We start from the raw sequence: 15,324 nt of genomic DNA on the forward strand, positions 1-15,324 counted from the left end.
AGATAATTCCTTTAATGAACTTACCCAACATTTTTAAAATTTCTAAAATGTGATCAAAACTTGGAAAATTAATACACTATACTAACGTACAGGCACACCTCATTTTTTTGTGCTTCACTTTACTGCACTCCCAGACACTGTGTTTTTTACAAACTGGAAGTTTGTGGCAAACCTTACATGGAGCCAAGTCTACTGGCACCGTTTTTCTAACAGCATCTGTTCACTTGGTGTCTCTGTGTGGCACACCTGGATAATTCTCACAATATTTCAAATCTTTTCATTATTATAATATTTGTCCTGGTGACCGGTGATCAGCGATTATGACTCGCTGAAAGCACAAATGATGGTTAGCATTTTCTTAGCAAGAAAGGGTTTTTAAATTAAGATATATACATTGTTTTCTTTAGATGTAATCTTGTTGTACACTTAACAGACTACAATATAGTGTGAAAGTAACTTTTATATGCACAGGAAAACCAAAAAATTCATTTGACTTGCTTTATTTTGGTATTTGCTTTATTGTAGTAGTCTGGAGCCTAACCCACATACCGTCCAGGTGTACCTATATCCAACAGTAAAAAACTATCCACCTGAGTGGTGCCATGAGGACAGACACACACCAAAGGAATAGTCCTGAGACCCTGGACAAACCCATACCTACATGGCCAACTGATTTTCAACAAAGGTGCCAACGTCATGCAACGGGGAAGATTTGACCCCTCGTCACACTACATGAAAATTAACTCAAAATAGATTAACAGTCTGAATGTAAGATAGCTAAAACCATACTTTAAGAAAACATGGAGGCTGATATTCATGACCTTGGATTTGGCAATGAATTATTAGATATGACACCAAAAATATGAACAACAAAAGAAAAAATAAGCTAAACTGGACTTCATAAAAACTAAAAGCTTTTTTTTTTCTTTGAGAGAGAGAGTGTGCAACCAGGGTAGGGAAGGGAAGAGAGAAACTTAAGCAGACGCTGCACTGAGCTAGAGCCCAACACTGCGCTCAATCTCAGGACCCCAAGACCACAACATGAGCTGAAACCAAGAGTCAGACGCTTAGCCCACTGTGCCACCCAGGAGCCCCAAAACTAAAAGCTGTTTTGCATCAAAGAACATCAAGAAAATGAAAAAAGAATCTACAGAATGGGAGTAAATATTCACAAATTATGTACCTGACAAAGGTCTAGTATCTAGAATATATAAATAGCTCTTATAATTCAATAATAAACAATCCAAATAAAAAATAGGCAAGGACTTGAAAAGACAATTTGCCCAAAGAAGATACACAAATGGCCAAACAGAACACAAAAGATGCTCAGTATCACTGGTAATTAGGGAAATGTAAATCAAAACCACGGTGAGATACCACTTTATACCCACCAGGATGGTGATAATTAAAAGAAAGTAACAAGTGTTAGCAAAGATGTGGAAAAACTGGAACCCCTCACACTAAAATGGTACAAGAGCTGTGTAAAACAGTTTAGTAGTTCTTCTAAAGTTGAACACAGAAATACCATACAACTCAGCATTTCCACTCCTAGATATACACCCAAAAGAAGTGATAACAGCTACTCATAAATATTAATAGCAGCACTGTTCACAATAGCCAAGAAGTGGAAACAACCCACATGCTTGTCAACAGGTGAATAGTTAAACATGTGATCCATCCAACACAGATACAGAAAAGAATGAAGTAGTGATATAATAATCCAATAAAAAGTCCAGAATATTTTATAAAAATAGAGAACATGATATGTATTATGATATATACTGAAATGCAAATGACCTAGAAAACCCCAATCTATGGGGCACCTGGGTGGCTCAGTCATTAAGTGGCTGCCTTTGGCTCAGGTCCTGAGACGTCCTGGGATCTAACCCCGTGTCAGGCTCCCAGCTAAGCAGGGAGCCTGCTTCTCCCTCTCCCTCTGCCTGCTGCTCCCCCTATTTATGTTCCCTCTATGTTTCAAATAAATAAATAAGTAGCCAAGTCTTTTTCCCAAAGAATGGAGTAGGATTACTTACAATATTTGATTTTAAGACTTACAAAAATGCTATAGCAATAAAGACAATGTAGGACAGATTCGGGAAAAAAAAAAAGAAGAAGAAGATAAATCAGTGGAACAGCTTAGAATACAGAAACAGACTCTTACATATATATTGTCAGTTGATTTTCAACAAAGATGCCAAGGCAATTCCACAGGGAAAGAATAGTCTTTTCAACAAATGGTGCTAGAACAATTAGGTATTTATGCGGGAAAAAATGTAACAAAATTAATCACAGACCTAACACAAAAGCTACAACAATAAAGCTTCTAAAAAATATATAGGAGAAAGTGTTCATGACCTTGGGAGTACACAAAGATTTCTTAATTAAGACACAAAGAGGATGAGCAATATACTAGTTATTATATTGGACTTAAAAAAATTAAAAACTGCTCTTTGAAAGACACTGTTAAACCAAAAGACAAGTCACAGGATGAGAAAAATATTCAGTACATATATGTCTATCAAGTAACTGATATCAAAGAACAGGCAAGAAATTATTATAATTCAATAGTAAGAGAAGTGACTAAACAGGAAAATGGCAAAAAAACCAAACCCTGAAAAGACAAATAGTAACAAAGAGTCAACGAAGACACAAAGAGTAAGCAAGCACATGAAAAGATGTTCACGATTATTAGTCAGGAAAGTACTGCAAATACAAACCATAAGATATCCCAACAAACCTAATAGAATGGCTAAACCAAAAACAAGCCAAAAAACACCAAACCTGACAATATCAAATGCGGACAAGAATGTGGAACAAGTGGGCGCCTGAGTGGCTCAGTGGGTTAAGCCGCTGCCTTCGGCTCAGGTCATGATCCCAGGATCCTGGGATCGAGTCCCGCATCGGGCTCTCTGCTCAGCGGGGAGCCTGCTTCCTCCTCTCTCTCTCTCTCTGCCTACCTCTCTGCCTACTTGTGATCTTTGTCTGTCAAATAAATAAATAAAATCTTTAAAAAAAAAAAAAGAATGTGGAACAAGTGAACTCCCTCTAATACGTTGCTGGTGGGAATGCAAAATGGTACAGCAACTTGGATGAACAATTTTCACAGTTTCTCATAAAGTTAAACATACCACTACAATATGACCCAGCAATCCTACTGTGAACTGAAAGCTGTGTTTGCACAAAAATCTGTACAAATGTCTACAGCAACATTACTTTTAACTGGTAAAAAGCAGAAACAACCCAAATGTCCCTTGACCCATAAACGAATAAACTGTGGTACAACCAATATGATGGAACACTGCTTAGCAATACAAAGGAACAAACCACAGATACATACAACCTAAGTAAATCTTGAATCTACCGTCGCTAAGTGAAAGAAGCCAGACCAAAAAGGCTATTGGGACAGGGAACAAACCAGTAAATGAAGGGAGAGGCTGGTAATTTTTGTAGTGATGGAACTGTTCTGCATCTTAATTGTGCTGGGATGTATCATTACGCAATGCATTCATCAAAACTCAGGCCCAGAGTTTACCACAGAGTAAACTCTACTGCATACGAGTTAAAAAACAAAACAAACTACAGTGCTAAAAGACAGAACAGAATTGCTAGGGCTTGAGGGGCACCTGGGTGGCTCAGTTGGTTAAGTGTCTAGCTCTTGGTTTCGGTTCAGGTCATGAGATCGAGCTCTGCACAGAGCTCCCTCTGCACTCAGTGGAGTGTGTGCTGGAGATTCTCTCCCTTTGCCCCTCCCCCTCCTCTCTCTCTCTAAAATAATAAATAATAAATATTGGGAAAAAAAAGAATTGCTAGGGCTTGGGATAAGGAAAAGGACCACAAAGGAACATAAATCAAATATTTTTGATGATGTAACTGTTGTGTATCCTGATTGTGATGGAGCTTACACAACTATATGCGCATGTTAAAACTTACAGAACTGTGCCCTAAAATGAGTAAAATTTACTGTATGTAAATTATACATCAATAATCCTAAATTTTAAAAAGATATCATATACACTCACCAAATGGCTAAAATTAAGCTAAATGACAACATGAAATGTTGTCAAAGATGTGGCACATCCAGAATTTCTGCACTGTTGATGGGAATGTAAAATGATACAACCACTCTGGGGAAAGTTCTGGCAATAAAACCAAAATAATACACCTAACCTCTGACCCAGCCATTCCATTCCCAGGTATTAATGCAAGAGAAATGAAAACATATATTTATGCAATGACTAATTCACTAATATTTAGAGCAGTTTTATTTCTAATAGCCTCAAACTAGAAACAACCCAAATGTTCATCAACACATGGAGATAAATAAAACGTAATTTGTCTATACAATGAAGTGCATTCTACTGTGTAAAGGAACTACAGCCACATGACACAATATAATCAAAACTCATCAAACTGTAAGCTTTAAATGAATAGTTTATTGTATGTAACTTAAAGTTCCAAAAAGTTAAGTTAAAAAATCCAGTAGCAATAAAAAATTTATTGATAAAACTGACCATGCATCACTTTTTTAAAAAAGCTTTTGCATGGCAAAAACCTGATAAGCAAAATCAAAACCGGTAGAAAATATTTACAACTTACATCATCATAAAGGGCTCATCTCCTTAGCATTTAAAGAGCTTGCAAAAAAAGTCAAGGGAAATATATCAGAAGTTCAAGAGAAAAATGGGCAAAATCCATGAACAGATATTCTGCAAAAAAGATATTAAAATGGCCCTTAAAAATAAAAAGATGCTTGACTTCATTCATAATAAGAAAAATCTCAAAATAATAGAGATACAGTAGGCATTGCCACTGACACCTAAAAAAAAAAAAAAAAAGGCAAGCAGACTTCATGTGCCTAAGAACATGATAGCACTTACAAAACACCTCTGAAAATAAAATGCCTGAATCTGACCCAAACCTCTAGATCTAATACCAACTGACAGGGAACACAAAAAAACAGGGAGAGAACATGTTAAACCATACCACGGGTATTCAAATTGCAAAATCCAATCTCTCACTCTTTCTCAAGTAAATAAAATCTTTAAAAAAATTTTTAAATAAGCTTTGAAAACACTGACATATTTAAGAAAACTGATATTAGGGGGCGCCTGGATGGTTCAGTCGTTAGGCATCCGCCTTCAGCTCAGGTCATGATCCCGGGGTCCTGGGATCGAGCCCTGCATCTGGCTCGCTGCTTGGCAGGGAGTCCGCTTCTCCCTCTCCCTCTGCCCCTGCTTGTGTTCCCTCTCCAGCTGTCTCTCTCTCTCTGTGTATGTGTCAGATAAATGAATGAAATCTTTAAAAAGAAAAGACAACTGGTATTAGCATACTGCCTAACTATATTAAGAAAATGGGTCTTTATTTTCAGTGTGATAATGTTATTATGGTTATGTCACCAAGAAAATGAATCCTTATCAGAGGTATCTACTGATACATAAAATAGTACCTGCATAATCTAGGGGTAGGGAATGAAGGAGGCATGGCCTGGCCTGATAGTTGTTGGAACTACTTGATGGGTTCTATAGTTATACAATCCTAGGCTTCTGTGGATGTTCACAACCCTTCACAATGGAAAAAAATCTGTGTTAGAGAGATACCATTTCTCACCTATCAAACTGGCCAAAAGTCAAAAGCCTGCCAATACACTATATTGGTGAAGTTATTAGAACTCAGGGACTCTTACATTGCTCATGAAAAGGCAAAATGGTGCAACCCTATTGAGATGAATACAGCACTATTTAACAAAATCACACATGCATTTACCCCATAACCCAGTAATCCCACTTGGTATTATTAATTCTGAAACCATTTTCAGTTTTAGTGTTCATAAACTAAATGAAGTAATGTTCGTATCTGTTCATGCATTTTGCCCATGCCCTAGGTGAGCTCACTTGTTTACCTAAGTCTACATACAGATGGCTTCCAACAGCTATCTCTAGCTCTGGACATCCAGCTGAACTGCAGACTCATGTATACAACTGTCTACATATCTACTTACTTATCTAACAGACATCTCAAACTTAAACAAACAGTATCAACCATTCCCCTTAGAAACCTGTTGTCTCGGTCTTCCCCATCTCAATAAACAACCACTCCCTTCTTCCAGCTGTTCAGGCAAAATATCTTAGAGTCAGACTGGAATGAATCTTCTTTCTCTCTCATTACACATCCAACGGATCAGCAAATCCTATTGGTTCCATCTTGTAAATATCCAGAATCCCACTACTTCTGATCACTTACACTGCTGCCACTGTGGTCCAAGCCACCATCATCTCTCAGCTAGCTGACTGTTCCTTGCTTCTGTCCTTGCCTCCTTCACTCTAGTCTCAACACAGCTGAGTGATTCCATTAAGACATATATTTAAGTCTTTATTCAGTAAACCCATATTACTACTGGCCATGCACTGTTCCAAATATTTAAATATTAGCTTAATACTTAGAATAACTTTACAAATGAAAAACAAAGCACAGGAAATTTTAAAAATTACTTGCCCAAGGTCACAGGTTTAGGAAATGGCACAGCTCAGATTCAAACCAGAGGAGTCTAGTTCTGGAGCCCAGATTCTTCAATACTAGGTAACGTCACCCTGTCCAAAACTCTTTAACTTTACTTATTAGAATTACCGAGGGATTGTTAAAAATCCTGATGCCAAGGCTGGACACCCCCCATCCCAATTAAATCAGAAACTCTGGAGCCGGGGGGGGGGGGGGGGGGACCTGGCTGGCTCAGTCAGAAACAGATGTGACTGCTGAGCTCAAGGGTTCTAAGTTTGAGCCCTAGGTTGAGTGTTTAAATTATTTAAATAAATAAAAATTAAAAAAAAAAAAGACACTCTAGAGATGAGATCTAGACATTAGTACCTTTTTCAATCTCCCCAGATTAATTCTAGTGTTCAGCCAAGTTTAAGAACCATTGTTTCAATGTGATCTCATCTCATTCAAGTAAAAAACCAAAGCCCTTACAAAGACATACAGGCTTCACCTACATGCCCCATACCTTATCCCAGTTCCCCCTTGGTCACTCATCTGGCTACTGGACTCCCTACTATGTCAGACAAGCTTCCCAATCAGGGCCTTTGAACTCAAATAGACTTTCTCAGAGAAAGAGTGACACCCTATCTTGACACTATCTAAAATTGCAAATGTGAACTGTACTGCTGTACTGTCCTGTCTCCCTTTCCAACTTTATTCTCCTTGGCATTTGGGGCTAACAAACAATATCATTTACTTATTTACCTGTTTCTTGTCTGTTTCCCCACACTCGAATTGTAGGCTCCACAAGAGCAGTGATTTTTTTTTTTTTTTTTTTTTTGGATTTACTATTGTTTCTTCAATGCTTAAAACGGTGCCTGCTACATGGAAGGCACTCAATAACTATTTATTGAATGAAGTATTAAGGAGTCCATAATGATTCCAACAAATACTTTCTTCCTCCACAATGGTTTTATTCAAGTATAATCAGCACAGAGTGTTATGTTAGTTTCAAGTATACAATATGGTGATTCAACAATTCTATACATTACTCAGTGCTCACAGCAGTCAGTGTACTCTTCACGCCCTTCACCTACTTTACCCCACCCACGCCCACCTCCCCTCTAGCAACCACCAGTTTGTTCCCTGTATTTAAAAACCTGGGGTTTTTTTCTTCGTTCATTTACTTTGCATCTTAAATTCCACATGAGTGAAATCATACGGTATTTGTCTTTACCAGACTGACTTATTTCACTTAGCATTATACCCTCTAGATCCATCCGTGTTTTTGCAATGAATATTAATATTACAGTTTCTAGACAGAAAGCTAGCCGTTAGACAAGAAATCCTTTGGCAGATTTAACTAACTGGTTTGCTTAGCCGATGGAAAGTAAAAGTTTCAAACACTATATTTCTATTTGTATTTATATATTTAGTAAACCTGATATGAGGCAAGAATAGATAAAAGTATATTATTAAAACCTTTCCCCAAATGTATCCTCACTCTAAGGTATAGTTAGATCATACAATCAGCCATCAATTAACATTTTCACAGTTAATACATCATCAGTCAGGACCCAGGGAGTAAGTCAAAAAATCAAAACAAAACAAAAATCACGGAGACACAGACAAAAAAAAGGAAAAATTAAATTCTGCACAGTGAGATGGCACTAGGCTCACAGGGCTTCACTATTATTTTTAACCATTGTTGAGTGGGACTAGCCTTGTTGTCCCAAATTTGCTATCAAGCTCAAAGCTGAGGATATACAGACATCAAGGATCAAACATCTGGGAAACCCAGCACTGACACCCCTTCCCTCACAAACACACCACTAAGGACTCTGGCACCATAATCAACACTTTACCGTCACTTGATAGAAACATTTGACAGAAGAGAGGGAAAAAATTTGAAGTCTTCCAAGTCTTCAGGGAGAAGACACGGAAAGGAAGGAGGTATTCACCCCAAAACAATGGCAGGAGCCCTCTAAGAGAATCACCAAGAAGAGTTTACACGTAGGAGAGACTGGCATCCCATTCTTCAGTTCAATGTCTACTTAAGAAGCAGACTGAGTCTGATCTGTACCTATTTGAGCAGGGGGACAAAAAAAATTAACAAGAAATGTAAGGGCACAAAAAGGGGCACAGATTTATGCAGCTAGCATACCACCCGCTTCATATCACAAGGAAGTGAGTTTCCAGTGGGTTAAGTGGAAGCTGCAGGAGGTAGCTAGACTTGAGCTGTCTTGCCGTTATCAAAAAATCTGGCTATGGAAAGAAAAGATCCCCAAAGTACCTCACCCCCACACAAACTCCTAGGAACCAGGGGGTGGGACTGACAGGTCACGGACAAGGAGGTTGCCGTATAGGCCCAAAGCAAATTTCAAATCCAGGAATTAGGGGCACTGGGGAGTCTCTCTGTGAGAGCTCACCAAAAATTCCAGTGCAGACGCCTATCAGTGGACATCAATGGCTTGCCATCGCTAATCAAAAGAGGGCTTTAACAGCACCCAGTAAGATAGACTTGTCCTTTTCCATTTTTCTTCTTACAAGTCCCTGACCAAGTAGATCCCAGAAGAGGAAAGAGAAAGAGGAATTCTGGGAGCATACCACAATTCCTCCCCAGCCCAAGTATTTTAAGTAATAAGTGCCCAACACTGGGGTAGGGGAGGAATTTGAAATTGACTAGGAGACTGAAAGTTTAAACTGAAAGAGAAAGACTAGAGTTTTAATAGCTGTAAATGATGGAAAAGCTCTCATTTGTCCGTGATATGATGAGCGGGGAGAAAGGGGAAAGAGGAAGACCCTGCATATCACCGTTCAAAGCAGTGAATGGTGAAAAATAAAATTGTCTTCTGTTTGTTTTCACCAAGCTCAGACTACTCAATAACCTGATGATACAGGGAACATCATCACTGTCCTTAGTAATGAGAGGAAACACCAGACATGAAAATTCCCATGGGGGATTTACTGTACTGGGTAAGATGCTACATTAGAAGTCCTCTGAGATTGCTTCTAGTTCTAAGTGCCTGAGATTGTCCTTTCTTCAAGGGATTGTCCTTTCTTCACAGAATCCAGAGTTCAATGGTTAAACTGTAAGAGGCTAGACTATATAAAAGGGTAAAACCACAACTTTTTTAAAAATAAAACTGTCAGACTGACAATAATAAGATTTCCATAGGAAAAAATACTTAAGACTCAAAGGTTTATTTAATGCTAAAAAATATTCCAACTGATACTGATTTTCTTTTACAGTCAAAAGACATTTCAATTTAAATTCTGATACAAAATCCTCAAAAACACTCTTTCCCTGCATTCAAAGCAATTCAACTAATCAAAAGGCTTATAAAAATAAATAGCAAATATGTTTGCTTAAATATCTTCTAGGAATTAATTATAAGCTGAAATATTCTTTATTACAGAGCAGCTATTAGGAGAAAATATTACTCAGAGTTCAATGGTTTAATGTTACTAAGCATAATTGAGTCCTACTGCTATAACAAGTATCAACATGAATTTTTATTTTTAAATAAAAACATCCCATATTTTTATGTTTCTAAAAATAATTAAGCATTACAGACAAGCATCTAAAACCACCAGAAGTTTCTGCCCTAAGAATTCTTTGATACCATGTTAATACCTTTCTAAATGCTGTGTACCTACAATGGTGAAAATAATTAACTCAGTTTTAATATTTATTTCCTACTGAAACCATTTTATTATATTATTGCAGATCAGAAATATGAGAATCTAGAAATTTAAAATCAAAATTTACTATTAACAAAAGTAAAATGCTCAAGCATGTGAAGAAGTAGTACTTCTCTATTACTTCAGCTCAAAGCTAAGGCAGTTACCACTACTATGACATTTGAAGTTTTCAATCTCATGAAAGCAGAGTGTTAACTGTTATCTCATCTGAATAATTACTATACTGTATTCAGAAAATGATCTCTCCTCATTCTTAAATGACAGAATTATTTAAACAAGAACAACAACTTAACATCTAGCAATATTTCAGTATCGAAATCAAACTTAAATTACACTAATAAATTATTTCATAGATTTCACTCTGGGTTACAAGTTATCATACAGTCAAATTAACTGGAAGTTTTATGGTAGGACTATAAAAACTTTGAGGCTTAAGTGAGTCTTTTGTTTTGTTTTGTTTTTAAGCTGCATTAGATATTTCTAGAGGAAAAGCCTCTACTAAAATATAAAATGCTTCCATCTTTCCCAAATATTTTCCGAGGAGAATTCAATATTGCCACATCCTATATGTTAACAACAAACAGGGGAGGACTGCCCATAGTGGCTTTTTAAAGAAAATATCCCAGTGCTATTCTCAAAGTCCTTAAACATTTCTAAAAAGGTCCTTCCGGCTTATGAACTCATAGCAGTTTCCTAACAATTGTATACTTATCCTGTTTTACTGTCTCTATGGGTCTAGGACAAACTCAAATTGACACACCACCTCTCTTTCCTATTTTGCTACATTGCTAAAAGAGGAGAATAAAAAGATACAAACCTGTTACTTCCCTCCTCCCCAAAGCAACCATAAAACTACTAACTAGCAAGATAAAGTGCCATGTGAAGCCGTTTCGGCACATATAAATCACATCTTCTTAAGTCACAGAAGTTACCCACTACTTAACCACAAAAAGCAAATCCGAAGCTATATCCCTTGATACTCCTTGATATGGCTCTCTCTTCAAGAGAAGCCCATCAATGGATATTCTGTGGGGTTTATAGCACTATAAAATAAATTAACCATTAACTCAAATTCTGCTAAGCTCAGACATTCTTGTTTAAATACATAAACATTCTAAGATGTAATCTTCCTTGGGAAGATTTGGTTAAGATGAGGATTATTTGAAGAAACTCTATTTGGGGAAATATTTTTTGCCACAAGTGTATTAATATGAAAATGAGGAATATGAAACGTTACAGGCATTTTAGTCAGAATTAATCTATTTTTGAAATAATAGTTCTTCAAGTCCTTCACATTACGAAGAAAAACGTAGCTTTACAGAATGATTTTCTTCAAGTTTCTCTCCGATTCATATAAAGCTTAGCCAAATTTCGCTGTAAAAAGTGTTTCAATGGCATTAAACTCACATAGAAAGTATGCAAGCTGAGTCCTTGGCGGGGTAATAAAGCAGACTGATCAGTAGCTCTAAGATAAAAGACAATGGTTATAAACCTCAGAGAGCACTACTTGTTCCAGTCATTAAACACACAGGAAATAAGATTTTTCTAGTTAGAAAACTAATTCACAAAGGCGATGACTTCATTAAAGCAAAGAAAGTCCTGCTGAAACAGACAGCAATCAATCGTAAAGTAAGAAAGCGAGTATTCTAGGGCTGGTAGGGGGAAAGGGAGAGAAAAATGGCACAAATTGCGTTGCATATTTCTTCCCCGAACCTCCTCTCACATCTGCCGCCCCAACAGAACAATCCAGTGCCCCGCGAAGGGCAGATGCTCTGCTTTGGGACTCAGCGTAACTAGAATTCGACAAAGGCTATAAAGGCTGTAAATAACAGGACCGTTTTCACCCTGACAACACTTTCCCTTCTGATGATCTATCCAGGAGGGTCAACAGAAAGCATGTGAAATAAACCACAAACCACTCAGGACCTCCCCAAGGCGCTGCGGCGGGCAGCTGGCCACGAGGCTGAAAGACCAGGGCTCTTTCTGCTGGCTTCCCTGGTCCTACCTGCGTGACCTTGGGCAAGTCACTTTCAACGCTCGCACTGGTCATCTGCACCATTAAGGTGCGAAGGTAAAGCATGATTCTGAGGCACAGGGCGGAGTCGACTGCTGACTCCGCGAGCCCTAAAGTGAAAGCGCAGGAAGACAGTAGAGAACGATGCCCAAGGCAGTGGAGCCCCCCGGGGCACAGCCCTGGAGTCGAGCCACGCCGACAGGCGTCGCCCGCCGGGAATCCCCGGACAGCTGTCCCTCGCAGGGCGCCCGGGAGCAGCGCGCGACCGTCCTTTCCAGCAGAGCCCCCGACCAGCTCGTCGGCGACCCCGATCGCCGCCCGCCTCCCCGCCCTCCCCCGCCGGACGCCGCCGAGGGCTGAGGTCAGGAAAACAATAAAAAGGAGTCGCGGGAAGAGGACGCCGCCCCCTCCCGCCGCCCCGGAGCCCGCGAGCAGGTGAGCCGGCGCCGCGGCCTCGCCCAGGTGCAGCCGCGCGCGGCGGACACACGGGGAGAGGGGCCGCGGGGCAGCCCGGGACCCTGCGTCGCCCGCCGCCCCGCACTCACCAGCGCCCGCCGGCCCCTCGGCGGACGCGCGGCAGCCTCCCTGCTCGCCTCAGTCGGCGCGGCGCTCCCGGAGCCCGGCCCCGCCCACCCCGCCCCGGTGCGGCCGCGCTCCTCACGCCCAACTTCACGTCGGCCCTCGGCCCGCAGCACTCGCGCAGCCGCGGCCGCGGCTCCCACAGGCACCGAACTGCCGGAGTGGCGCCCACGACGGCCCGTCCACACACTGCGCACGCGTGCCCGCGCCGCCTCAGCCCCCAGACGGCCGCCGAGATTCCGGAGCCGGCACTCCCAGCCCGCGGAGACTACAAGTCCCGGCACGCCGCGCGCGGATCCCTGCGGCGTGGCGGGCCGGGCATCGGGCGTCTTCCTGGTTCCAGAGGAGGTGGCCTCGGCGCGTCGGGGCGGGCTGCGCGCGGAGCTCTGGGCCCCTGCGCTGCGGCGCCTCCTGGGATTGGTAGTCTTTGAGGATGGAGGGGCTTGGTTCGGAGCGGGGCGGGAGGCGCGGGGCGGGAGGCGCGGGGGAGGAACTGGGGGTTCTCTGATGTCATCTCCTAGAGCTTCGCAGCCCAGGAATCTTTAAAAATAGGCTTCGTTCGTTTGCGGATAATTCGTTTACGAGCTGGTCCATAATCAGTCCGGGAAGTATAAATTCGCAGGCTCCTGTGTGACCTGAAGGAAAACGCTTTACAGCTCTGCGCGCCAACTCTTCGCTCATAACCGTTTCTGCCTAGAACTATTAGCGCCACCTCCTACTTTATAGGACAGGGAGCTTGGAGAAACTTAAGGAAGGATGGATTCAGATTCTTTCCGGAAAGATGAACCATAAATATGTAGTCTCATGACTATTCATAAAAATTTAACATATTTGTTGAGCACTTACAATTTGCCAAATCCCGTGACAGGCACTAGGTGTACATATGAGAACAAGACAGACACCATCCTGCCCTCTTGGAGCCTGCGATCCGTGAGGGGGGAACTAGTCCTCAAACAAGATGATTTTAGATTTCAAGTCAATGAAGAAATGGCACAAGTTAAAGAGATGGAAGAGAAGGCAGTCGGGGAAGTCTCTCTGGGGAAGTAATATTTGAGCTGAAACCTGCAAAATGCGAATTACTTAGACATGCAAAGAGCTGGGAAAGAATTATATGCCACGCCCTTCACACGCATGGCACACACTAGGCTCTCAATAAATACTTGTTCTGTCTCTGTCCTTTTCCTTCCTTCGGCATGCACAGCTTTAGATCACAGCCTTCACCCCTCAAAATCTTTATCAACGTTTTTCAGAACATGCTTGCTATGTGAAGATGTAGAGGAGACAGGTCGACGTGCAGTGGTAGGACAGGCTATGGGGCTGCTGAGACAGAAAACACCAGGTAAATTCTGATGACCTGGTTACATGGCAGAATCCGGATTCCTTATCTTTGTGAACTGGGTTAAAAGTCTGGGCACTCAGCCTGGCCTCTTGACTCCATTCTGGTTATGAGGCAGAAAATTGGATTTGGAATTTGTCTTTATTAGGATCCTAAAGATACTGTCTCATCTGAATCAAAGGAGAAGTGGAAAACAAACCTACACTCACCTGTGGAGATGTACCTGTGTGACCTTAGGCAGAGGGTGACACTTTGTCTTTCTTGACTCAGTGATTTCAGCTGCTGAACTTGAAGAATGTTCTCAGAGTCCCATAAGCTGTTGGAGGGGAAATACACACATCTTCCATGGGATGCTCCTGCCCTGGCTCTTTCAGACTGCTCATCTTCAACATTTCTAAGACGATGGTTCTGTTACCTTTTGAGAAACCTTAGCTGTGTAACCTTGCTGACAGCTGTCTTCTCAAAGCTTCCTGTCTTCATCCATATAATGGTTGAAAGTGTTTGACCTCATCATAGTTTCTACAGTGGCCACAGCACTGTTTTCTTTGGTTCACAGTCGGTTTGGGTTTTTTTTAAAACTATGCGGCTGGGGCGCCTGGGTGGCTCAGTGGGTTAAGCCTCTGCCTTTGGCTCAGGTCATGATCTCAGGGTCCTAGGATCGAGCCCTGCATGTGGCTTTCTGCTCAGCAGGGAGCCTGCTTTCCCCCTGCCTCTCTGCCTACTTATGATCTGTCAAATAAATAAATAAGTAAGATCTAAAAAAAAAAAAATAATTAATTAAATTAAAAAATAAAACTATGCAGCTAACATTCAAAAATAGGAACATTTCAGGGCAACTGGGTGGCTCAGTCAGTTGAGTGCCTGCCTTTAGCTCTGGTCATGATCTGGATCATGCCCAAGTAGGGCTCCCTGCTCACCTGGGGGGTGGGGGAAGGGCAGTGGCAGTAATCTGTTTCTCCCTCTGCCCCTCCTCCCTACTCATGCACTTATGTGCTCAGCTCGCTCTCTCTCTCTCTCTCAAATAAATAAAATCTTTAAAATAAATAAAAATAGTAGATTTCACATAAAATTCCAGATGTCACCTTTTCGATTCCTATAGACATTTGAGCTTGTCTTTCCTGACTAGAGGGTCTAAAGGGAGTCTCCAGATCCAGAATCCTGGAAGATTCTAAGTGGGATATTTGGAACATACTTAAACCAAAACAAGCAAACAAAAACT

At 41.0% G+C, this 15,324-nt stretch overlaps 1 protein-coding gene across 5 annotated transcripts in view; it reads right to left on the bottom strand.

The window, feature by feature from the left end:
• Positions 1-13,031, bottom strand: part of PLEKHA1 (pleckstrin homology domain containing A1) — a 54,811-nt gene extending 41,780 nt beyond the window's left edge. For 2 of the 5 annotated variants that reach the window (XM_059172959.1, XM_059172957.1), the window contains exon 1: positions 12,852-13,031. The gene's annotated coding sequence lies outside the window, so the exon portion shown is untranslated. Of the gene's footprint in view, positions 1-12,735 lie in introns of all 5 variants that reach the window. The other 3 variants (XM_059172955.1, XM_059172958.1, XM_059172956.1) reach the window with 2 other exon arrangements.
• Between the last annotated feature and the right edge of the window lie 2,293 nt (positions 13,032-15,324).

This window comes from Mustela lutreola, chromosome 4, assembly GCF_030435805.1.
Source record: "Mustela lutreola isolate mMusLut2 chromosome 4, mMusLut2.pri, whole genome shotgun sequence".
Lineage (NCBI taxonomy): Eukaryota > Metazoa > Chordata > Mammalia > Carnivora > Mustelidae > Mustela > Mustela lutreola.